This window comes from Xenopus laevis, chromosome 5S (genome assembly GCF_017654675.1).
Source record: "Xenopus laevis strain J_2021 chromosome 5S, Xenopus_laevis_v10.1, whole genome shotgun sequence".
NCBI classification, from domain to species: domain Eukaryota; kingdom Metazoa; phylum Chordata; class Amphibia; order Anura; family Pipidae; genus Xenopus; species Xenopus laevis.
Genome location: NC_054380.1, coordinates 142,470,962 through 142,495,749, shown reverse-complemented (window position 1 = coordinate 142,495,749; position 24,788 = coordinate 142,470,962). Strand labels below are relative to the sequence as shown.

Here is a 24,788-nt window from a genome sequence, read left to right as displayed (position 1 = left end):
AAGAAGTGCAGGTGTGGGCATATCCATGGTCCTAGCCCTGTGCTAAAATAGCCCCCTGCTATATGTCCAGCGAGACACAAGATTCAATCTAGTGCTTTTTGGGAACAGACTCAGGTGTGGGCTTCCCATATTGTTACCTGTGAGCTTTTTGGACTCCCCTTTTCTTTTGACTTACGTGAGACTTTACAGAACTTCTGCAAAAGGCCCATGGGTATGTACAGTATATGGACTAGTTATAACAGCCTGAAGCTGGTGAGGCTGATTCTTCACTATGTGTTTTAAAATGCTCAGTGCACTGGGAAGTCTGCATGTTAATTAGCTAATTATGTCCCTCAGCTGAGAGCTATCAGGGCTTTGGCTGGAGTTTCCATCCAGCTAATTAGTCACTATCTGATAAGGTGCAGGTGAGCCTTTTGGCCCCATTGCTATTGCTGTTTGATATTTTAAGTTTTGTATGGGTGAACCTGTATCTTCTGTGCAGACAGAGGTTATATTGGCTCATGTTACTGAGGCACCTCCAGGAATGGCTACAGGTTGCACTGATCAAGCAGTATGGCACCTCCTTCCTTTCTTGTCTGCTACTAACAAGCAGTGTTCCACCTGTCTGGATATTCCTGCTGACAAGCCTGAGCTATCTGGTAAGGTGCCTGTGTTCCTCTGACTTCTTGTATTATCTGAAGTCTTATGTTGTGAGCTGCAAAATGCAGTATTGGCTCTTGATACACAAGGTACTGTCAGTACTGGCTGGTGAATCTCTCTGCTGAATCAGGGTGGTACCTGAATCCGGTGAGTATCAGTGGCGGAACTACCGGGGGAGCAGGGGGTGCGAGTGGGCCAGGGCCCCCCAGCAGTCCGTTCGCCACTGAAAATGTGGCCAAATGCAGGCGTACGGAGGGGGGGCGGGGCCCGGCTGTGCATCACCCACCAGGGCCCGCCCCCCTCTAGGATCGCTTCTGGTGAGTATGATTTATCAGCAGGCCTGGACTGGCAATCTGTGGGTTCTGGCAAATGCCAGAGGGGCTGCTATAAGGTCCCATAGAAAGTCACTCTTTAGTTGGCTGTTTGGGCCTCTATGTGGGCTGATTGGGCCTCTGAAATGCCAGGGACTATTTTAATTCTCAGTCCGGACCTGTTTATCAGTATCCACTGTGTGTTTGAAACATTCATTACTCTGGGAAGTCTGCATGTTAATTAGCTAATTATGTCCCTCAGCTGAAAGCTATCAGGGTTCCAGCTGAAGTTCCATCCTGCGGACTAGTCACTGCTATCAGGTAAGGGGCAGATACTCCTCCGGGCCTCTTTGCTATTGTTGTTTCTATTGTTCTCTGTGCAGACACACAGGTTATATTTGCTTTTTATTACACTGGGTGCTTGCAGGGTTGGCTGGAGGCTTGCACTTCTGAAGCAGTATGGTAGCCCCTTCCTTCCTTACAATGAGTGTCTGCCACCAAGGATCTGACTGGATTATTCCTACTGACTAGCGCATATTATCTGGTTATGTGCCGGTGTTCCTCTGACTTCTTGTATTGATGTCATCTGAGGTCTTAGGTTTGTGAGCCCAAGTTCTCTGGGCAGACCCAGTAGGTAAGTGTGATCTTATTACACCTGGTATTTCCAGGACTGGCTATGGGTTTGTTCTGCTGTAGCAGCATTGTACCCCATTTTTTCCTATGATGTTTCCACACTTAACAGGCAGTGTTCCGATTTATATGGTGTATTTTTGTGTGATGTAGGCCTTCTCTTAGACATTCTATTCCCATCTGGTGGCTTTTGTTGGGAGCTCAGTTGTAGTTATACTACATCTACTGAGTTTTGGTGGCTGTAGGTTTCCCTTCTTTAATTGTTGGTAGATTGAAGGGCACTTACTGTTATGTCTGCTGGCATCGTAACATGCTTGAAGCCAGCTTGTAGTCTATGGCCCTTTGTGTGGCCTCGGGCCTCTCGCCAGGGAACTGGGTTTGTGTGGCCTCTGGCTTTCATTACGGCCCTTGGCTTGGGTTAGAGCCCTTGTTTTGGTCCATGGCTAATGGGTCTGCTGGACTTTTTCCATGGCCCTCGACTCATGGGTCTGCTGGCCTTTTACAAGGGCCCTTGTTCTGCTGGCCTGTTGCATAAGCCTTTTGCTCATGTTGTCTTTTACCCTTGGCACATTTGTTTAGTTGACCTTTTACCAGGGTTATTGTGGCTGCGGGCCTGTTTTCATGGCCCTTAACTTAGGTGCTTTCTTGCCTTTTACCAGGGTTTTTGGGCTATTGGCCTTTTTCCGTTGCCCTTGGCTAAGGTGGCCGCTAGTTTTTATTATAGTCCTTGGGGGCTTGTGGCTACCAGCCTTTGCTGTGACCTATGGTAGATAGGCTACTGGCTAGGTGGTGGCGGCTACTGTTCTTGCTGTGGCCCTTGGTGGGCATGTCTGTTTGCCTTGCGGCAATCCTTGGCAGGACAACAGCCATTGGTTTTGTCTTGTCTACAATCCTTACAGGTTCTGGTCACCCAACAGCCTGGGTTCAACACCTTGTATGGGAAAATCATAGGGATCCACAGAATTCACTATTTTGGATTCGGCCAAACCCCCAAATACCTCGAGAAAGATTCAGTCGAATACAGAACCGAATCCTAATCTTCATATGCAAATTAGGGGTGGGAAGGGGAAAACATTTTTACTTGTTTTGTGTCAAAAAGTCATGTGATTTCCCTTCTGCCCCTAATTTGCATATGTAAATTAGGAATCGATTCGGTACGGCCGGGCAGAAGGATTTGGCCAAATCCGAATCCTGCTGAAAAAGGCACAATCCTGGCCAAATCCCGAACCAAATCCTGTATTCTGTACATCCCTAGAAAACAAAGACCCAGCCCATTGCTAGACATACCCTCAAAGTGATTTTTCTATATAAGGGTAAAACCCGCACCCCCTTACATATAACCCAGGATTTCATTCTATGAGCAGGACATGTAATTACCCAGCCAGTATACAGTACAGGAGATGGAGTCTCTAGGAGAGAATGTCTTAAAGCTGTATGCAGTGTGGGGGCGGGGCACATAGGGTTTTCTCAGAGGGGGATTAGCTCAAATGGTAGAGCGCTCGCTTAGCATGCGAGAGGTAGCGGGATCGATGCCCGCATCCTCCACTTTTACTTTAATAATGGCCATAGACATTACATTTTTTTAAAAGAACTTTTCATTATTGTTGGACTAATGTTATCCTAAAATTATTATTTAAATGTATAATTGGGGGATACCAACCCCATCAAAAACACAATTGCTTTGTAAACCTACATATGTTTTGTTATTGCTACTTTTTATTCCTCATCTTTCTATTCAGGCCTCTCCTTTCTCTTATTCACATTAGTGCATGGTTGCTAGGGGAATTTGGAGCCAAGTAACCAGATTGCTGAGATTGCTAACTGGAGAGCTGCTATATAATGCAAAAAAACCACAAATAGTTAAAAATGAAAACCAATTGCAAATTATCTTTGAATATTGTTCTCTACATCATACTAAACGTTGACTGAAAGATGAGTAAAGTAAAAGTGGAGGATGCGGGCATCGATCCCGCTACCTCTCGCATGCTAAGCGAGCGCTCTACCATTTGAGCTAATCCCCCTCTGAGAGATCCCTATGTGCCCCGCCCCCACACTGCATACAGCTTTAAGACAGCAGGTTGCAGCCAATCAGGAGACTGCAGGGACATGTCTGGTTATTGTTATGGATACAGTGCTGCTTGTGCTCTCAGTGACAGGGATCAATACAATATACAGAGAAAACATTGACAATTAAATGCTGAGATAAGTGGGAAAATGTCTCTGCCCCATAGAGCTTACAATCTAAGTAGGTGGGTAAGTACAAGGCAGTCACTATACATGCCGGGGGTATCACAGGAGTAACATTATGTGCTGAGCTGATTTTAGAAGATTCTAAGATATTAGAAGTATCCATCATAGTTAACAATTCCACTATCACCCCCTCTCCCCAGGCCCGGTGCCTTGGGGTTATCCTAGATTCTGCCCTGTCATTCACTCCTCATATCCAGTCACTTATTAAATCATGTCACTTCCACCTAAGGAACATATCCAAAATACCATCATTTATCACCCAAGATGCTGCCAAAATTCTTATTCACTCTCTCATCATATCACGTCTAGACTACTGTAACTCTCTTTTAATTGGCCTCCCCCTCCAGAGACTGTCACCTCTCCAGTCCATAATGAACACTGCTGCGAGGCTCATACACCTCAGCAACCGCTCCTCCTCTGCCTCGCCATTCTGTCAATCCCTGCACTGGCTTCCGTTACCTTTCAGAATCAAATTCAAATAAATGACCCTGACATTCAAAGCACTTCATAACTCTGCCCCACCCTACATCTCTGAACTCATCTCTATATACTCACCCACTCGCTTACTACGCTCCTCTACTGACCTGCTCCTCAACTCTTCTCTCATTACCTCCTCACATGCTCACATTCAAGACTTTGCAAGGGCTGCACCCCTCCTCTGGAACTCTCTCCCACCTTCTGTCCCACTTTCTCCCAACCTTTCTGCTTTCAAGAAATCTCTTATACGCACTTCTTTCGAGAAGCCTCCCCTCACTCTGCTTAACTACCAAATGTAATACCACATACAGTACCACATCTCTCACTCACTTAATTCTGATCCTGCCCACTCTCACACCTTGTGTATTACTCCCTTCCCTTTAGATTGTAAGCTCCTTTGCACAGGGCCTTCCTCACCTTTTGTACTGGTATTGGTTGTGATATATGTAACTCCATATGTTCTATGTAATTCATGTAGTTGTATAAACAAATTTACTTTATAGCGCTGCAAAATATGCTGGCGCTATATAAATATATAATAATAAAAAGCTGTATGCAGTGTGGGGGCGGGGCACAAAGTTTTCTCTCAGAGGGGGATTAGCTCAAATGGTAGAGCGCTCGCTTAGCATGCGAGAGGTAGCGGGATCGATGCCCGCATCCTCCACTTTTACTTTACTCATCTTTCAGTCAACTTTTAGTATGATGTAGAGAACATTATTCTAAGATAATTTGCAATTGGTTTTCATTTTTAATTATTTGTGTTTTTTTGTGTTATTAAGATTTTTACTCAGCAGCTCTCCAGTTAGCAATTTCAGCCATCTGGATACAAATTCCCCTAGCAACCATGCGCTGATTTGAATAAGAGATGGGAATATGGATAGCAGAGGTCTGAATAAAAAGATGAGGAATAAAAAGTAGCAATAACAAAACATTTGTAGGTTTACAAAGCAATTGTGTTTTTTGATGGGGTTGGTATCCCCCAATTGTACATTTAAATAATCATTTTAGGATAACAACAACAATAATGAAAAGTTCTTTTAAAAAACTTGATGTCTATGGCCATTATTAAAGTAATAATAGTGGAGAATGCGGGCATCGATCCCGCTACCTCTCGCATGCTAAGCGAGCGCTCTACCATTTGAGCTAATCCCCCTCTGAGAGAACCCTATGTGCCCCGCCCCCACACTGCATACAGCTTTAAGACAGCAGGTTGCAGCCAATCAGGAGACTGCAGGGACATGTCTGGTTATTGTTATGGATACAGTGCTGCTTGTGCTCTCAGTGACAGGGATCAATACAATATACAGAGAAAACATTGACAATTAAATGCTGAGATAAGTGGGAAAATGTCTCTGCCCCATAGAGCTTACAATCTAAGTAGGTGGGCAAGTACAAGGCAGTCACTATACATGCCGGGGGTATCACAGGAGTAACATTATGTGCTGAGCTGATTTGGGCACAGAATATAAAATACACAAAGTCCTTCAAGCCGTAATTGAACCAGCAACCTAAGGATTTCTGTTCTTGTTCTACAGTCCTCCGCTCTACCAGCTGAGCTATCGAAGGCTTGAGGGTCCCCCAATAACATGACTATACACAGGGAATGAGCCAAATTCAATCTCCTGGGGTACATTCTCTCCTAGAGACTCCATCTCCTGTACTGTATACTGGCTGGGTAATTACATGTCCTGCTCATAGAATGAAATCCTGGGTTATATGTAAGGGGGTGCGGGTTTTACCCTTATATAGAAAAATCACTTTGAGGGTATGTCTAGCAATGGGCTGGGTCTTTGTTTTCTAGTGATGTACAGAATACAGGATTTGGTTCAGGATTCGGCCAGGATTGTGCCTTTTTCAGCAAGATTCTGATTTGGCCAAATCCTTCTGCCCGGCTGTACCAAATCGAATCCTAATTTGCAAGGGCAGGGATGGAAATAACTTGACTTTTTGACACAAAAGAAGTAACAAAAAATTCCCCTTCCCATCCCTAATTTGTATATGTAGATTAGGACTCAATGACTTTGGGCTGTATTTCGGGCTGACTGAGGAAGTGAAGTTGAAGGGGAAGGTCCCGGCTAAAACAAAAATGGATAATAATAAAATGATAATGTTACACAAGGAGTTTAAAAATAGCAAAACAGTTTGTGCCCATACCGGGAGTCGAACCCGGGCCGCCTGGGTGAAAACCAGGAATCCTAACCGCTAGACCAGTGATCCCCAACCAGTAGCTCGTGAGCAACATGTTGCTCACAGTGCCTTCAAAGCAGGAGCATATTTTTGAATTTGAGGCTTGGAGGCAAGTTTTGGTTGTATAAAAAACAGGCGCACTGCCAAACAGAGCCTCAATGTAGGTTTACAATCCACATAGGGGCTACAAATGGCCGATCACAGCACTTATTTGGCACCCCAAGAACATTTTTCATGCTTGTGTTGCTCCTCAACTCCTTTAACTTCTCAATGTTGCTCACGGGTACAAAAGGTTGGGGATCCCTGCGCTAGACCATATGGGAGACATACATTGTGATCCGGGTCAGTCATACAAGACTGTAATTCAGTGGAAGAGGCTGTGAGTTGTAATTCCCATTAAAATGAGATGAATTGTTATAAAGGGCAACTAGAATGACAACATGTGATTATTAAGTGGTGGCAAAAGTAACTGCTCACAGGGAAGTCAGAGGTGGATCTCAGCACCAGAGGGTGGGGCACTTCATTAATTAATTAATTAACATAACTAGAGGGGGGAAAGCAGAAATATCGGAATTATGAAACGAAAAAGTCAAGTCCTTCGAGCCGGAATTGAACCAGCGACCTAAGGATTGCTATGTTCCCTCTACAGTCCTCCGCTCTACCAGCTGAGCTATCGAAGGCTTGAGGGTACCCCAATAACATGACTATACACAGGGAATGAGCCAAATTCAATCTCCTGGGGTACATTGTCTCCTAGAGACTCCATCTCCTGTACTGTATACTGGCAGGGTAATTACATGTCCTGCTCATAGAATGAAATCCTGTGTTATATGTAAGGGGGTGCGGGTTTTACCCTTATATAGAAAAATCATGTTAAATTAACAAATGTCTGGATCTTTCCATAGTAAGTCCCTACCAAATGATGAGTTTTTTCCATACCGGGAGTTAAACTCAGGCCGCCTGGGGGAAAACTAGGGATGCAACGAATCCTGAATTCAGTTCCGGAATGGACCAGGATTCAGCCTTTTTCAGCAGGATTAGGATTTGGCCAGATCCTTCTGCCATGCTGAACTGAATCCAAATCCTAAATTGCATATTTTAATTAGGGGCGGGGAGGGAAATCACGTGATGTTTTGTCACAAAACAAGGAAGTAAAAAATATTTTCCCCTTCCCACCCCTAATTTGCATATGCGGTTCGGTATTTGGCCGAATCTTTAGTGATGGACTCGGGGTTTCAGCTCTATCCAAAATAGTGGATTCTGTGCATCCCAAATGAAAACTAGGAATCCTAACCGCTAGTCCCTATGGGAGACACTAACTCACGAGCTTTAGTATATGAATGTTTCCTGCACATAAAGGTCACATCATATATGTCTGAACATATAGATTACATATAAAAAATAACAAACACACAAGTAACAAGGGACCATAAGAGCTTACAATCTAAAAGAATAGGTGTCCATACTAGAAGAGAGGATATGGCTGTATTCATTCTCAGGAGGGGTATGGGGGAAAATAAGAATTTCACTTACCTACTAAACGTCATTTCTTCTAGTCCCGACATGTCAGTACAGATTCCCTATCACATGACCTATAAGCCCACCTGACCAGTCATAGACAGGAGCCAAATAACTTGGCAAACCCTCTACTGACATGTCGGGACTAGAAGAAGGTCAGTGAAATTCTCATTTTCCACTGGCCACTTTCATGACATGGGAGCCAACACCTAAAGCCAAAGTAGGAGAATAATCCGAGCAGCTCACACCAGTGTTCCTAGAAGTCAACTCTTTGGCACCAGTTTTTGCAGGTTCGGTAGCCTTTTTAGGTCAATGGTTTGGCATGGGCCATAGCAGTCTTGCTAATCTCTGGTTGATGCTGAGGGTGAGCTGCTACCAGTGATCTGATGTATTAGTGACCTTTATATCTGGGGGTTGCCATGCATTGCATCTGGCTGGGCATCAATGGCCTAGTCTTTTTGGTATTGACCAGGCCGGTTCCGTGAGCTCTCTCCTTGTTCTCCGTTCCAGTTATACATTACGGTTCCCTCACCGGCCCAGAGCTTCCCCCTTGGTCCTCTCCCTTGAAGTCCTGGTGGCATCTGACTAGTGGAGGCTCCTTCCGAAACCAAAGGCGACTGTTATAGGCAGAAGAGTGAGCCAAGACTGGGACCTTGGGGTTTACTCTGGGTTTTGGGATACCATTTGTTACACTAGTGCTGTCCCCTTAATCCTCATTATCACAATGAAATAGAGTTGTATAAATTTCATATTTTGGAACAAAGAGACCAGTCTCTGATGGATAATGGCTACAAATAATAATAATGACAATAATAATTGGCCCAAAATGACTAAATGATTCCTGAAATGAATTCTCTATTCATTGCTTTAACAAAATCCAAGTCCTTCGAGCCGGAATTGAACCAGCGACCTAAGGATTGCTATGTTCCCTCTACAGTCCTCCGCTCTACCAGCTGAGCTATCGAAGGCTTGTTGTGCCCCCTGGTTCTACTCTAAGGATTTCCAGTAGTTACATGTGCTCTAGTTACATGGGTGCTGGTGGGGTCAGCTTTGGGTGCTTCTCTTCAGGCTGAAATACACACGTGAGACAAGTTCCTATCAGACATCTGCCTTAAAGTGATACACACACACTATCAGTGCTAGAGCTGTTGTTCTGGCTGGGCGTATAGCAGTGCCAAGCAGCTGCAGAAAGAGATTGCGCTACAGTACTGGCGTATGGGCGGTTCATACAATCACTGGGACTGGATTATCACTACAAGTTACAGCAGTTCATAATTAAACTCTGTATTTAGTATTTAATTGGGGACTTAAAACCATGAAGGTTAAAGGGGATCTAATTTAATAATAAATAAAATAAATATAATATAAGCTTCATCTCACTGAAATAAGAAACTTTCTAAGTATAATTAGTTAAATATTCGGTATCATTTATATAATAATCAAGTTACTCAGCAACCTGTCACTCTCCATGCAGAGGGCTGGGTCAGATTTTGATTGACAGTTAGGTCTAATATGGAAGCTCTCAGTGCTTGTCCTGCATTTGAGAAGTGCACTTATCCTTTTTATCCTAACCAATAAGGGTTCTTTAAGCCTCCACTGTAAATAAGTATCGGAATTGTCTAGTCCCACCCACTGCTTGTTACAAACCTAATGACCCCACCCTATAAACTGTGACCCCCTGCCTGACCCCTCTGACTCACTACTTCAGTTACTGACTCCTTGTACCTTCCCCTGGAAGCTGCCATCAACATTCTAGTCTCAGCCACTGCTTTCCCTTCACCCAGTAAACTGCTATCAGAGTGTTCTGGTCCCACCTTCTAGGCCCAGACTGGCAATCAGTGTGTTCAGGCAAATGGCGGAGGAACTGCTGTAAGATTTACTAGACACTCACCTTTTATTGGTCCTTAGGGGGCCGTTTGGACCACTCGGTACTTGGAATACAGGGCCTGTTTTAAATCCCAGCCCTGGCTAGGGTTACCACCTTTCTGTGGTGATAATACAGGAACTCAGCACTCTCAGTAGTTGAGGGTGTATTCCATCTGGCCCTGGTGCACTGACTAGATTGAGCTGAACCATCAGTGCTCCTATCAGATCTTGGAACTCTGGCTCCTCTGTTGTATCATTATTTAAGGGAGCCAAACTTTCAACCAACATCTTTTTACTAATAATATACTTTAAAATCTTTTTGGGATTAGTCCTAGCCTCTCCTGGAATACACTCCTCATTTTCTATCTTTGCCTTCTAGATGGCTGATAAATGTCCCAGCTGTCCCACATATCTTGAAAGCCTTAAAAGCAGGTCTTTTCTTACCAACCTCAAACCAACACTTCTATCCAACTACAAAGGTTTTGCTTTGCGGCAATGTTATTTGTGAACATCGATTTGTTATAAAGACATCCCATATTTGTTCTGGGTTTAACCGCGTTAATATGTTGCAGCAGCGCCGTTTCTGGGGAAGGAGCCGCCTGAGGCAGCTCCTGCAATGCCGCCCCCCCGCACCGACTTACCTGTCGGCAAGGGGAGGCAGGAACACGATTGCGGAGAGCGCAATTGCGCTCTCTCGCAATAGCGCAGCCGAATTTCCGGTTTAAAAACCGGAAATTCGGCTCTTAAAGGTGCAGGAGCGGCTTTTTGCCGCCCCTGGAATCCTGTCTGGCGCTGCCACCTGAGGCGAGCGGCTCAGCTCGCCTCATTGGCGGAGCGCCCCTGTGTTGCAGAGATGCCCTTATACTGGCATAGTTTGCCACTCTAACATCTAGTGCCTCAGTTACTCCCTTATAGAGTTGTTTCTGCAAGATAATCTCAAAGGAGATCGTGTTATGATCACTATTCCCTAAATGCCCCTCACCCACACAAATGCTAGAGATGAAATCAGTATTATTAGTTATTAAAGGGATACTGTCGTGGAAAAACGACATTGATCCACAATGGAGTATAGAACATACACAGCAGCATAAAGGAAGCATATACTCACAGCACGTATAGGCTGAATCCCCACAGGCTAGGGAATAGACAGCAGAGAGTAAGTTGACAGCATGTGATGGGTATTGCCCAGTTTTCAGGATATCTTCCAGTGGCAGACTAGGGGAACTCCTGACATCCCTATCTCAACACTTGGTTCCTTACTCTGGGTCAGTACAATTCAAAGGTAAAGAGCCACACTCACACCAATCACTGTTTGAAGTCACAGGTGCACGCTGTCTCCTCTCTGCAAAGGGTTCTCACACATGGATTGAAGTAACTGCAGCAGCACTCTGTTCTGTGATAAATGATATTTATTCGTGCATCGGCAACGTTTCGAGCTATACCAGCTCTTTATCAAGCCAATCTTACTCTGGGTCAGTAATACCCTGGGACAGGGTCGGACTGGGGGGCCCGGGGCCCACCGGGACTGCTGTCCAGGGGCCCCCCTCTGGCCCCCCGCAGCCCTACAAAATTGCGTCTGCCCAGCAACACCGCCACTCGGCGCATGCGCAACAGCGCCGTTTGACGCGCATGCGCAACAGCGCCGTTCGCCGCGCATGCGCAGGCGGCGCTGCGCATCGCCGGAAAAGATTTTTTTTCCCGTGATTGGAAATATTTAGAGACGGGTTCTGGCCCGGCGGGGGCCCACGAGGGTCGGGCCCACCGGGTTTTTTCCCGGTTTCCCGGCGGGCCAGTCCTACACTGCCCTGGGATCTTAATCCCTTTAATCTCCTCGGCAGAGCCTTGAGCTGCTCAACTAATTAACCTCTCTATCACTCCTAGAGCGATCTATAAAATGAGTATAGCTGTCTAATTACTAGGGCCAAAGCACCTAGGGTCAACACTACCCATTCCCTTCCAGCCTGCTTGGTTGGGCTAAAGCAATGAACCCAGAGCACATGGTTCCTAAACCTTTTATACTGTGGCACAGTGCCATCTGGTGTACACTGTCTGAACTACAGGGGTTACATAAGCACAAGGTCCCCATAAGGACCCACTGAGGTGTCCATATTACTAGGGATGTGTCTGTAAAGTGTAAGGGTGTCTAAGATTTTCACATCCCTACATATATATATATATATATATATATATATATACACACACACAATTCAATTCAATTCAAAAGTATTTTATATAGATAGTTTATTATATTTGTTTACACAAAAATGAATGGCAGAAACACAGTAGTATTGCAGGCAGGAAAGGAGCGCAGTGTGTGTGAGGTGGATATTAGCAGAGGGAACTCACAGCTCCTTTAGCTCATCTAGTAACCAGTACAACTAACTAGGAAGGCAACAAGGAGAGAAAGTCCCCCCCTTCAAAGGAGAGCAGAGAACAAACTTACAGAAGGGGAGGAGCTTTGATAGTGTCTGTGGGAGGAGCTAGTGCAGCTGTAGAGCAGGACGTAGGAAAGTGAAAGTAATTGGTTCCCTGCAAACCATGTGACCTCTCTCCTCCAAACATCACACGCATGGGCAGAGAGGGAGGGGCTATATTCTCATGTCGTAGTGCAGGGACCTGGCTTTTCATTACAGAGTGGCTGCCTCCAAGCACACAGGTAATGCTGTGACACAAACCCAAACATATAATATTGCAATTAAATTAAAACACAAAATATAACAATTTCCCAAATTCTTTTCCTTCCTCACTGCCACTAGGTCTTCCTGTATATTGTATTGATCCCTGTCACTGAGAGCACAAGCAGCACTGTATCCATAACAATAACCAGACATGTCCCTGCAGTCTCCTGATTGGCTGCAACCTGCTGTCTTAAAGCTGTATGCAGTGTGGGGGCGGGGCACATAGGGTTCTCTCAGAGGGGGATTAGCTCAAATGGTAGAGCGCTCGCTTAGCATGCGAGAGGTAGCGGGATCGATGCCCGCATCCTCCACTTTTACTTTAATAACATGGCTGTGAGTGTGATTTAGATATTAGGGTATAAGAAGTGACCAATATCAAACTGATCCTATTGTTTGGCCAGAGTGGGAGTCCATGAGAACTGTGCCAATGAGCCAATGTGGTCCCAGTCCAGGTGGGATTATCAGTCAGGTAGGGCTGTTGGAGGGCCCAATACATGGGCAGATAAGCAGCATAACTCTGTATCATATAATGTAAGAGTGGTTTATCTGACCATTTATATGCTTACAACTTACTTGCTTAAAATCATATTAACTTTACAAAATAAAAAATCACCAACTCCTTATGTTTCAAATACACACAAACCCTTTAGATTGTAAGCTCCTGTGAGTAGGAACATCAGATCCTATTCTTTACTCTGTAACCCTTGTTTGTTACATGACTGTATGACCCTGTTCCTTATAAATAAATGTAAAGTGTAACTTGCTGGCACAATAGAAATACAATGAGCCCCTACATTCTGCAGTTATAAGAGATATACAGCCATTATTTGCCCCAAACTAGCGCTGTCCCCTAAATCCTAATTAGTTATGTAAATTCCATAGCTTGGAACAAAGAGACCAGTCTCTGATGGATAATGGCTACAAAAAATAATGACAATAATTAATGGCCCAAAATGACTAAATGATTCCTGAAATGAATTCTCTATTCATTGCTTTAACAAAATCCAAGTCTTTCGAGCCGGAATTGAACCAGCGACCTAAGGATTTCTATGTTCCCTCTACAGTCCTCCGCTCTACCATCTGAGCTATCGAAGGCTTGTTGTGCCCCATGGTTCTACTCTAAGGATTTCCAGTAGTGATATGATCATGTGATCTAGTTATTACTAACCTCAAAACCAACACTTCTATCTAACTACAAATGTATAAAATGTATGAATGGCTGCCCCATGGCTACACAGCAGCTTGTTTATATAAACTATAGTAGTACTTATCTGTTATCTACTGTGTATCCTGTGCTTGAATGGCTGCCCCCATGGCTACACAGCAGCTTGTTTATATAAACTATAGTAGTACTTATCTGTTATCTACTGTGTATCCTGTGCTTGAATGGCTGTCCCCATGGCTACACAGCAGCTTGTTTATATAAACTATAGTAGTACTTATCTGTTATCTACTTTGTATCCTGTGCTTGAATGGCTGCCCCCATGGCTACACAGCAGCTTGTTTATATAAACTATAGTAGTACTTATCTGTTATCTACTGTGTATCCTGTGCTTGAATGGCTGCCCCCATGGCTACACAGCAGCTTGTTTATATAAACTATAGTAGTACTTATCTGTTATCTACTGTGTATCCTGTGCTTGAATGGCTGCCCCCATGGCTACACAGCAGCTTGTTTATATAAACTATAGTAGTACTTATCTGTTATCTACTGTGTATCCTGTGCTTGAATGGCTGCCCCCATGGCTACACAGCAGCTTGTTTATATTAACTATAGTAGTACTTATCTGTTATCTACTGTGTATCCTGTGCTTGAATGGCTGCCCCCATGGCTACACAGCAGCTTGTTTATATAAACTATAGTAGTACTTATCTGTTATCTACTGTGTATCCTGTGCTTGAATGGCTGCCCCCATGGCTACACAGCAGCTTGTTTATATAAACTATAGTAGTACTTATCTGTTATCTACTGTGTATCCTGTGCTTGAATGGCTGCCCCCATGGCTACACAGCAGCTTGTTTATATAAACTATAGTAGTACTTATCTGTTATCTACTGTGTATCCTGTGCTTGAATGGCTGCCCCCATGGCTACACAGTAGCTTGTTTATATAAACTACAGTAGTGTTTCAGTAAGAAAAAACAACAGTTTTACCAGTCCAGTTTCAACACTACATTTTATTTTCATTACTTTAAAAGACTTTAAATTTTTTGGTGTTGCTGTTCCTTTAAGAAGAACTGCCTCATGGGAAGACTCATGAATACTGATAAATTGCATTTTTCACCAGATTTCCAAGCAAACAATGTAAAAAAAATGTTGTGCATAGTAAAAGATTTGTTGTTCACAGACTTCAATGAATTTGCCAAATCTTTTCCATTTCACAAATTTTCGGTGAAGCAAAATGGTTGAGATTCGCCCATCACTGCTCCTACGCAAGTCAATAAATACAAGAGAACAAATCCTATGTCTCCCATATGGTCTAGCGGTTAGGATTCCTGGTTTTCACCCAGGCGGCCCGGGTTCGACTCCCGGTATGGGAACTTGTGTTTTGTAATTGCAACTTGTTTACAAGTCATGTGATCACTCCATGCAACTGGCCAGAGTGGGAGTCCATGAGAACTGTGCCAATGAGCCAATGTGGTCCCAGTCCAGGTGGGATTATCAGTCAGGTAGGGCTGTTGGAGGGCCCAATACATGGGCAGATAAGCAGCATAACTCTGTATCATATAATGTAAGAGTGGTTTATCTGACCATTTATATGCTTACAACTTACTTGCTTAAAATCATATTAACTTTACAAAATAAAAAAATCACCAACTCATTATGTTTCAAATACACACAAACCCTTTAGATTGTAAGCTCCTGTGCATAGGGCCCTCTCATCCTATTCTTTACTCTGTAACCCTTGTTTGTTACATGACTGTATGACCCTGTTCCTTATAAATAAATGTAAAGTGTAACTTGCTGGCACAATAGAAATAGGATGAGCCCCTATTTCTTCTACGTCCCGACATGTCAGTACACGTGGGCATTGCCCCTCCCAGACCTGGAGGTAGGACCTATAACACAGCCAATCAAAATGAATCATGACCTATAAGATCACATGACTTCCTCCTCACCACAGTTATTTTTTGTCCTACTGGACAGGGAGGTAGGATCTCCCTCCTCACTTTTTTATTTTTTTGTTGAATTTTGAGAGAAATCAAACACAGTTTTTGTGTTTAAGAGCAATGATTTTGCATGGATTCCCTACATTTGCTTTAACAAAATCCAAGTCCTTCGAGCCGGAATTGAACCAGCGACCTAAGGATTTCTATGTTCCCTCTACAGTCCTCCGCTCTACCAGCTGAGCTATCGAAGGCTTGTTGTGCCCCCTGGTTCTACTCTAAGGATTTCCAGTAGTGACATGATCATGTGATCTAGTTCTTACTCACCTCAAAACCAACACTTCTATCTAACTACAAAGGTTTTGCTTTGTGGCAGTGACGTTCCTTGCTTACAAGGGGGATATTCTGACATCAATTTTTTATAAAAACATCCCATTTTTGTTCTGTGTTTAACCCTGTGAAAAGCATTTCCCACTTAATATGTCACAGAGATGCCCTTATACTGTCACAGTTTGCAATTGTCTGAAATGTAGTGTTTTAGTTGGTCCCTTATAGAATTGCTTCTGCAACAGAATCTCAAAGGAGACCATGTTATGATCACTATTCCCTAAATGCCCCTCACCCACACAAATGTTAGACATGAGTTCAGTATTATTAGTTATTACAGGTACAAAAGAGAATTATTCCTAGTTGGTTCTTGAATGAGTTGAAATAAAAAGTTGCCATTCATTATATTTACAAGCCCCTTAGCTTTTTCTGACTTGGCAACCCCATTACCTCAGATAATTGAAGTCACCCATATTAATAACTTGATCTCATCACTTATACTGGGGGTGTATCATACACCAATAATGATGTTCTTTATAGTATAGTATGGGTTAACACTTTCACTGCCATGTGCCACAAGAAACACTAGCCTTCCATTATGTGTAGGAGGGGGATTAGCATGCGAGAGGTTGTGGGATCGATGCCTGCATCCTCCACATTTTTTAACAAGTGTACCCAAACATACTGTAGAACAGGGGTCCCCAACCTTTTTCCACCTGTGAGCAACATTTAGATGTAAAACGAGTTAGGGAGCAACACAAGCATGAAAAATGTTCCTGGGTGGTGCCAAATAAGGGTTGTGATTGACTATTAGTAGCCCCTACATGGACTGGCAGCTACAGGAGCCTCTGTTTAGTAGAACACCTGGTTTTTATCCAACCAAAACTTGCCTCCAAGTCTGGAATTCAAAAATAATCACCTGTTTTGAGGCCACTGGGAACAACATCCAAGGGGTTGGGGAACAACATGTTACTCATGAGCTACTGGTTGGGGATCACTGCTGTAGAATATAACAAATAAAATAAAACACAATTCTAAAAAATGTAAGAGTGGCTTATCTGTCCATTTATATGCTTAGAACTTATTTGCTTAAAAATATCTTAACTTTACAAAATAAAATATCACCAACTCCTTATGTTTCAAATACACACAAACTAATGGCTCAAAATTACTACATTATTCCTGAAATGAATTCTCTATTCATTGCTTTAACAAAATCCAAGTCCTTTGAGCCGGAATTGAACCAGCGACCTAAGGATTACTATGTTTCCCCTACAGTCCTCCGCTCTACCAGCTGAGCTATCGAAGGCTTGTTGTGCCCCCTGGTTCTACTCTAAGGATTTCCAGTAGTGACATGTGCTCTAGTTACATGGGTGCTGGTGGGGTCAGCTTTGGGTGCTTCTCTTCAGGCTGAAATACACACGTGAGACAAGTTCCTATCAGACATCTGCCTTAAAGTGATACACACACACTATCAGTAGGGATGTAGCGAACTGTTCGCCGGCGAACTTGTTCGCGCGAACTTCGACCGTTCGCGTCCGCCTAATGTTCGCGAACGTTTGGGAACGTTCGCATTTTGAGTTTGCGTTCGATTCGAATACAAATCGTTCGACCATTCGACCATTCGACCGCTAAAATCGCACGATTTCCATTCGTTCGAACGATTTCCATTCGTTCGAACGATTTCCATTCGTTCGAACGATTTCCATTCGTTCGAACGATTTCCATTCGTTCGAACGATTTCCATTCGTTCGAACGATTAAAATCCTTCGAAAGTTCGATTCGAATGAAAATCCTTCGATCGAACGATTAAAATCCTTCGAACGTTCGATTCGAATGAAAAATCCTTCGAACGTTCGAATCGAACGATTTTAGCGGGTGTTCGAAGTTCGCGAACTGTTCGCGAACGTTCGCATTTTTTGCCGGTGTTCGCGAACGGCGTTCGCGAACACCAAATCGGCAGTTCGCTACATCCCTAACTATCAGTGCTAGAGCTGTTGTTCTGGCTGGGCGTATAGCAGTGCCAAGCAGCTGCAGAAAGAGATTGCGCTACAGTACTGGCGTATGGGCGGTTCATACAATCACTGGGACTGGATTATCACTACAAGTTACAGCAGTTCATAATTAAACTCTGTATTTAGTATTTAATTGGGGACTTAAAACCATGAAGGTTAAAGGGGATCTAATTTAATAATAAATAAAATAAATATAATATAAGCTTCATCTCACTGAAATAAGAAACTTTCTAAGTATAATTAGTTAAATATTCGGTATCATTTATATAATAATCAAGTTACTCAGCAACCTGTCACTCTCCATGCAGAGGGCTGGGTCAGATTTTGATTGACAGTTAGGTCTAATATGGAAGCTCTCAGTGCTTGTCCTGCATTTGAGAAGTGCACTTATCCTTTTTATCCTAACCAATAAGGGTTCTTTAAGCCTCCCCTGTAAATAAGTATCAGAATTGTCTAGTCCCACCCACTGCTTGTCACAAACCTAATGACCCCACCCTATAAACTGTGACCCCCTGCCTGTCCCCTCTGACTCACTACTTCAGTTACTGACTCCTTGTACCTTCCCCTGGAAGCTGCCATCAACATTCTAGTCTCAGCCACTGCTTTCCCTTCACCCAGTAAACTGCTATCAGAGTGTTCTGGTCCCACCTTATAGGCCCAGACTGGCAATCAGTGTGTTCAGGCAAATGTCGGAGGAACTGCTGTAAGATGTACTAGACACTCACCTTTTATTGGTCCTAAGGGGGCCGTTTGGACCACTGTGTACTTGGAATACAGGGCCTGTTTTAAGTCCCAGGCTAGGGTTGCCACCTTTCTGTGGCGATAATACAGGAACTCAGTACTCTCAGCAGTTGAGGTTGTATTCCATCTGGCCCTGGTGCAACCCTTTCTGAACCGTATCCTGTGACGGCCACTGACTATTGAGCTGAACCATCAGTGCTCCTATCTCTGGCTCCTCTGTTGTATCATTATTTAAGGGAGCCACACTTTCAACCAACATCTTTTTACTAATAATATACTTTAAATCCTTTGTGGGGTTAGACTTAGCCTCTGCTGGAATACGCTCCTCATTTTCTATCTTTGCCTTCCAGATTGCTGATAAAAGTCCCAGCTGTCCCGAATATCTTGAAAGCCTTAAAAGCAACCAACAATTCTATCCAACTACAAAGGTTTTGCTTTGCGGAAATTTTATTTGTGAACATCGATTTGTTATAAAGACATCCCATATTTGTACTGGGTTTAACCCAGTGAAACCCAGTTAATATGTTGCAGAGATGCCCTTATTAAGATAAATATATAGGAAGGTCAGTGATCCCAATGTTATTAATAGGGAATTAAGATAAATATATAGGAAGGTCAGTGATCCCAAAGTTATTAATAGGGAATAAAGATAAATATATAGGAAGGTCAGTGATCCCAATGTTATTAATAGGGAATAAAGATAAATATATAGGAAGGTCAGTGATCCCAATGTTATTAATAGGGAATAAAGATAAATATATAGGAAGGTCAGTGATCCCAATGTTATTAATAGGGAATAAAGATAAATATATAGGAAGCCCAGTATTTTTTTCCAGAAAAGGTGTCAACCCTAGTTGTGCCCTCACCGTATTCTTGTGAAGGAGAGCGTGTTAATTTAAAGGAGCAGAGCATCAGGCACAGATGATTTTAATACTATAGAGGAAGTCTGTTTCCTATAGTTACACCACTGGGACGGTGTGGAAATGTCTAAAATTGTTCCCAAGCAAAGGCCAATTTACTTGTTAGAATTAAGCTTTGTGTCATAAGTTGCTGTACATCCTCCCCTGCTTCAGCTCTTATTTGATTTTAGTATACCATCTGACTTTAAATCAGTTATTTAAGGGGAGGTCTGAAAAAAAATGATATTATGGTTCATATTATGATTTTCTATATGAATTGCTACATTTAAAATGATTTAATTGTCAATGTTTTCTCTGTATATTGTATTGATCCCTGTCACTGAGAGCAGAAGCAGCACTGTATCCATAACAATAACCAGACATGTCCCTGCAGTCTCCTGATTGGCTGCAACCTGCTGTCTTAAAGCTGTATGCAGTGTGGGGGCAGGGCACATAGGGTCCTCTCAGAGGGGGATTAGCTCAAATGGTAGAGCGCTCGCTTAGCATGCGAGAGGTAGCGGGATTGATGCCCGCATCCTCCACTTTTACTTTAATAACATGGCTGTGAGTGTGATTTAGATTTTAGGGTATAAGAAGTGACCAATATCAAGATGATCCTATTGTTTGGCCAGAGTGGGAGTCCATGAGGGTGAAAACTGTGTCAATGAGCCAATGTGGTCCCTGTCCAGGTGGGATTATCAGTCAGGTAGGGCTGTTGGAGGGCCCAATACATGGGCAGATAAGCAGCGTAACTCTGTATCATATAATGTAAGAGTGGTTTATCTGACCATTTATATGCTTACAACTTACTTGCTTAAAATCATATTAACTTTACAAAATAAAAAATCACCAACTCCTTATGTTTCAAATACACACAAACCCTTTAGATTGTAAGCTCCTGTGCATAGGGCCCTCTCATCCTATTCTTTACTTTGTAACCCTTGTTTGTTACATGACTGTATGACCCTGTTCCTTATAAATAAATGTAAAGTGTAACTTGCTGGCACAATAGAAATAGGATGAGCCCCTACATTCTGCAGCTATAAGAGATATACAGCCATTATTTGCCCCAAACTAGCGCTGTCCCCTAAATCCTAATTAGTTATGTAAATTCCATATCTTGGAACAAAGAGACCTGTCTCTGATGGATAATGGCTACAAAAAATAATGAATGGCGCAGAATGACTAAATGATTCCTGAAATGAATTCTCTATTAATTGTGTAACCTTTTCGACACCCCTTTGTCTGTGTTACACCCCACGTGTGGCGCTTACCTGATGACACGGGACAAACCTGAGCCACTCCGCAGTGGTATTGGGAGAGACTGGGTACCTGGTACTTACTAGTGCAGCGCTTCCACCTAGTGGGATCCGGGAATGCAGCTACGGGTGGCCCCACTAGCAATACAGTAATAACACATAATGTGTTGGTTAAACTAAATAACGGTTTATATAAAATAAATGGCCAACTAGTACATGCAGCACTCCTAACTGGTGGCAATAGGGCCTCACTAACTAACTAACTTGCTAGCACAATCTGTCTATCTAACTAACAAGGCAAAGTCCTTTAATGTCCTTTAATATAAACAGTGTGTTTATCTTCAGTGCTCTTTAGGGTACTGTCCCTTTAACCAGGATACTCACAAATCCTCTTTGGATACTTTAGAGTCTCTCCAGGTGAGTCCAGCACAGTCAGACATACAGTGAGACTAGCAGCCCCTTTGGATGCTCAGATAGGAATCTCCTGCTGGTTGTTCCTCCAGTCTGGATTCCTCTCACACTCTCTGTCTCTCCAGGCACAGTATGTGGCTTCCCTGTGCCAGTCTGATCCAAATGAATGTGGTGCAGCCTCTCAGCTCTCTGGTCCCACCAGCAGCTCTCCGGCCTCTCTCTCTGTCCACCTCTCTATGCCAGGCTTTGTGACTTCCTCTTCCTGCCCGCCACTCACTAGCTGCTGTGTCACTTCCTGCTGCACTGAGATCACTGAACAGCTGGTTGCTAGGTAACAGCTTATATCACACACAGGCTCTGGGCTTCTGCCCTTACAGGAATAAGAGCAATGATTTTGCATGGATTCCCTACATTTGCTTTAACAAAATCCAAGTCCTTCGAGCCGGAATTGAACCAGCGACCTAAGGATTGCTATGTTCCTGCTACAGTCCTCCGCTCTACCAGCTGAGCTATCGAAGGCTTGTTGTGCCCCCTGGTTCTACTCTAAGGATTTCCAGTAGTGACATGTGCTCTAGTTACATGGGTGCTGGTGGGGTCAGCTTTGGGTGCTTCTCTTCAGGCTGAAATACACACGTGAGACAAGTTCCTATCAGGCATCTGCCTTAAAGTGATACACACACACTATCAGAGCTAGAGCTGTTGTTCTGGCTGGGCATGTGCAGGGCCGCCATCAGGGGGGCACAGGGGGTACAAGTGTCCCGAGCCTGAAGGGGGGCCCCCTGACAGCGCCAAAGCAGTGCGGCCATTTCCAAAGTCCCGAACAGCCGATATGTGGAAGTGCCGAATAACCGAACAGCCAAAGTCTTGAAGCTGCAAAAAGACCAGAAGTCACGAAAACAGCTGAAATTTTAGTCCCGAAGCAGCGAAAAGACCTGAAGTCACAAAAGGAGGCAAAGTTGAAGTCCTGAAGCCTGGAGTTGAATTCGACTGAACCCCAGTTTGTGGTTTTATATTATTTTTAATCCCCTGGCACCAATGTATTATTTTAATATTCTATAGGCCCCTGCCACCAATGTTTTTTTTAAAAAAATATTCTTTGGGGCCCCAATTTTTTTTAACTTGTAGGGCGGCCCTGACCACCAATTTTTTAAAAAAAACTTTTTAGGGGCCCTAGCAACACAATTTTTTTTAACTTGACCATAAATAGCTTTTTATAAATTGTGTGTGTGTGTGGGGTTTCCTTTTTTAGCCCTGATGTCTGTGTAGTATTTTAACTGTGATGTAGACTGGGCGGGATCTGGGGTAAGGCTTGGGGGCTGGGGCCCACAAAAATGTTGTAGTACGGGGCTCCATGATTTCTAATGGCACTGTCACACACCCAGGGCCACCAAGCAGCTGCAGAAAGAGAACGACTGCCCCTTAGCTACACAGCAGCTTGTTTATATAAACTATAGTAGTACTTATCTGTTATCTACTGTGTATCCTGTGCTTGAATGGCTGCCCCATGGCTACACAGCAGCTTGTTTATATAAACTATAGTAGTACTTATCTGTTATCTACTGTGTATCCTGTGCTTGAATGGCCACCCCCATGGCTACACAGCAGCTTGTTTATATAAACTATAGTAGTACTTATCTGTTATCTACTGTGTATCCTGTGCTTGAATGGCTGCCCCATGGCTACACAGCAGCTTGTTTATATAAACTATATTAGTACTTATCTGTTATCTACTGTGTATCCTGTGCTTGAATGGCTGCCCCCATGGCTACACAGCAGCTTGTTTATATAAACTATAGTAGTACTTATCTGTTATCTACTGTGCTTGAAAGGCTGCCCCCATGGCTACACAGCAGCTTGTTTATATAAACTATAGTAGTACTTATCTGTTATCTACTGTGTATCCTGTGCTTGAATGGCTGCCCCCATGACTACACAGGAGCTTGTTTATATAAACTATAGTAGTGTTTCAGTAGGAAACAGAACAGTTTTACCAGTCCAGTTTCAACACTACATTTTATTTTCATTACTTTAAAAGACTTGAATTTTTTGGTGTTACTGTTCCTTTAAGAAGAACTGCCTCATGGGAAGACTCATGAATACTGATAAATTGCATTTTTCACCAGATTTCCAAGCAAACAATATAAAAAAAAATGTTGCGCATAGAAAAAGATTTGTTGTTCACAGACTTCAATGAATTTGCCAAATCTTTTCCATTTCACAAATTTTCGGTGAAGCAAAATGGTTGAGATTCGCCCATCACTGCTCCTACGCAAGTCAATAAATACAAGAGAACAAAACCTATGTCTCCCATATGGTCTAGCGGTTAGGATTCCTGGTTTTCACCCAGGCGGCCCGGGTTCGACTACCGGTATGGGAACTTGTGTTTTACAATTGCAACTTGTTTACAAGTCATGTGATCGCTGTGTTTGGGTCAGTGCCGATGAAACTCTGAAAGGCTCATTTGGCCACTCTGCTGTGGTTGGGCCAATAACACTCCATGCAACTGGCCAGAGTGGGAGTCCATGAGAACTGTGCCAATGAGCTAATGTGGTCCCTGTCCAGGTGGGATTATCAGTCAGGTAGGGCTGTTGGAGGGCCCAATACATGGGCAGATAAGCAGCGTAACTCTGTATCATATAATGTAAGAGTGGCTTATCTGACCATTTATATGCTTACAACTTACTTGCTTAAAATCATATTAACTTTACAAAATAAAAAAATCACCAACTCATTATGTTTCAAATACACACAAACCCTTTAGATTGTAAGCTCCTGTGCATAGGGCCCTCTCATCCTATTCTTTACTCTGTAACCCTTGTTTGTTACATGACTGTATGACCCTGTTCCTTATAAATAAATGTAAAGTGTAACTTGCTGGCACAATAGAAATAGGATGAGCCCCTACATTCTGCAGCTATAAGAGATATACAGCCATTATTTGCCCCAAACTAGCGCTGTCCCCTAAATCCTAATTAGTGATGTAAATTCCATAGCTTGGAACAAAGAGACCAGTCTCTGATGGATAATGGCTACAAAAAACAATGACAATAATAAATGGCCCAAAATGACTAAATGATTCCTGAAATGAATTCTCTATTCATTGCTTTAACAAAATCCAAGTCCTTCGAGCCGGAATTGAACCAGCGACCTAAGGATTGCTATGTTCCCTCTACAGTCCTCCGCTCTACCAGCTGAGCTATCGAAGGCTTGTTGTGCCCCCTGGTTCTACTCTAAGGATTTCTAGTAGTGACATGATCATGTGATCTAGTTCTTACTAACCTCAAAACCAACACTTCTATCTAACTACAAAGGTTTTGCTTTGTTCTCTGGTCCCACCAGCAGCTCTCCGGCCTCTCTCTCTGTCCACCTTGCGGCTCTCTATGCCAGGCTTTGTGACTTCCTCTTCCTGCCCGCCACTCACTAGCTGCTGTGTCACTTCCTGCTGCACTGAGATCACTGAACAGCTGGTTGCT

At 43.3% G+C, this 24,788-nt stretch overlaps 15 non-coding genes across 15 annotated transcripts; 5 read left to right on the top strand and 10 right to left on the bottom strand.

Moving 5' to 3' along the window:
* The first annotated feature begins 3,052 nt into the window (after nt 1-3,052).
* Nucleotides 3,053-3,125, top strand: trnaa-agc. The gene has a single exon. It is a non-coding gene; the product is annotated as a tRNA-Ala (tRNA).
* Nucleotides 3,126-3,528: 403 nt separating this feature from the next.
* trnaa-agc lies at nt 3,529-3,601 on the bottom strand. Its single transcript has one exon. It is a non-coding gene; the product is annotated as a tRNA-Ala (tRNA).
* A 1,297-nt stretch (nt 3,602-4,898) lies between these two features.
* trnaa-agc lies at nt 4,899-4,971 on the top strand. The gene has a single exon. It is a non-coding gene; the product is annotated as a tRNA-Ala (tRNA).
* A 416-nt stretch (nt 4,972-5,387) lies between these two features.
* Nucleotides 5,388-5,460, bottom strand: trnaa-agc. The gene has a single exon. It is a non-coding gene; the product is annotated as a tRNA-Ala (tRNA).
* Nucleotides 5,461-5,787: 327 nt separating this feature from the next.
* Nucleotides 5,788-5,873, bottom strand: trnay-gua. Its single transcript is given in 2 exon segments — nt 5,788-5,823; nt 5,837-5,873. It is a non-coding gene; the product is annotated as a tRNA-Tyr (tRNA).
* A 1,215-nt stretch (nt 5,874-7,088) lies between these two features.
* trnay-gua lies at nt 7,089-7,174 on the bottom strand. Its single transcript is given in 2 exon segments — nt 7,089-7,124; nt 7,138-7,174. It is a non-coding gene; the product is annotated as a tRNA-Tyr (tRNA).
* A 1,720-nt stretch (nt 7,175-8,894) lies between these two features.
* trnay-gua lies at nt 8,895-8,980 on the bottom strand. The gene is given in 2 exon segments: nt 8,895-8,930; nt 8,944-8,980. It is a non-coding gene; the product is annotated as a tRNA-Tyr (tRNA).
* A 3,814-nt stretch (nt 8,981-12,794) lies between these two features.
* Nucleotides 12,795-12,867, top strand: trnaa-agc. The gene has a single exon. It is a non-coding gene; the product is annotated as a tRNA-Ala (tRNA).
* Nucleotides 12,868-13,565: 698 nt separating this feature from the next.
* Nucleotides 13,566-13,651, bottom strand: trnay-gua. Its single transcript is given in 2 exon segments — nt 13,566-13,601; nt 13,615-13,651. It is a non-coding gene; the product is annotated as a tRNA-Tyr (tRNA).
* A 1,373-nt stretch (nt 13,652-15,024) lies between these two features.
* trnae-uuc lies at nt 15,025-15,096 on the top strand. Its single transcript has one exon. It is a non-coding gene; the product is annotated as a tRNA-Glu (tRNA).
* Nucleotides 15,097-15,831: 735 nt separating this feature from the next.
* trnay-gua lies at nt 15,832-15,917 on the bottom strand. The gene is given in 2 exon segments: nt 15,832-15,867; nt 15,881-15,917. It is a non-coding gene; the product is annotated as a tRNA-Tyr (tRNA).
* Nucleotides 15,918-17,213: 1,296 nt separating this feature from the next.
* trnay-gua lies at nt 17,214-17,299 on the bottom strand. Its single transcript is given in 2 exon segments — nt 17,214-17,249; nt 17,263-17,299. It is a non-coding gene; the product is annotated as a tRNA-Tyr (tRNA).
* Nucleotides 17,300-21,748: 4,449 nt separating this feature from the next.
* trnay-gua lies at nt 21,749-21,834 on the bottom strand. The gene is given in 2 exon segments: nt 21,749-21,784; nt 21,798-21,834. It is a non-coding gene; the product is annotated as a tRNA-Tyr (tRNA).
* A 1,786-nt stretch (nt 21,835-23,620) lies between these two features.
* trnae-uuc lies at nt 23,621-23,692 on the top strand. The gene has a single exon. It is a non-coding gene; the product is annotated as a tRNA-Glu (tRNA).
* Nucleotides 23,693-24,435: 743 nt separating this feature from the next.
* On the bottom strand, nt 24,436-24,521 carry trnay-gua. The gene is given in 2 exon segments: nt 24,436-24,471; nt 24,485-24,521. It is a non-coding gene; the product is annotated as a tRNA-Tyr (tRNA).
* Between the last annotated feature and the right edge of the window lie 267 nt (nt 24,522-24,788).